The sequence below is a fragment of the Sinocyclocheilus grahami genome, unplaced genomic scaffold (assembly GCF_001515645.1).
Source record: "Sinocyclocheilus grahami isolate Dianchi unplaced genomic scaffold, SAMN03320097.WGS_v1.1 scaffold105.1, whole genome shotgun sequence".
Lineage (NCBI taxonomy): Eukaryota > Metazoa > Chordata > Actinopteri > Cypriniformes > Cyprinidae > Sinocyclocheilus > Sinocyclocheilus grahami.
The window spans coordinates 608,086-608,375 of NW_015505284.1; the positions used below are offsets into that span (position 1 = coordinate 608,086).

Consider the following 290-nt stretch of genomic DNA (forward strand, 5'->3'; position numbering starts at 1 on the left):
AATTTTCTCATGCCTTAAAATAGCTTGAATGTAACTCTACACCCTCTCCTCATTTACTATACGTGGATCTATGAATATGCAAATTAGCCCCGCCTCCAGCTAGCCATGAGCCAGCGCCTCCTGATCCACTAACTGAACTGTAGTAAACGCGATATAGTGGCAATGGCAAGTGGAAATATTGGTTTAAAGGGGTCATATGATGCTTTTTTAAAGATCATTATTTTGTGTATTTGGTGTAACAGAATATGTTGACATGCTTTAATGTTCAAAAAACACATTATTTTTCAAAT

General features: G+C 36.6%; 1 protein-coding gene across 1 annotated transcript in view; it reads left to right on the plus strand.

The window, feature by feature from the left end:
* dmxl2 (Dmx-like 2) overlaps positions 1-290 on the plus strand; it is an 85,768-nt gene that overhangs the window by 45,049 nt on the left and 40,429 nt on the right. The window lies entirely within an intron of this gene.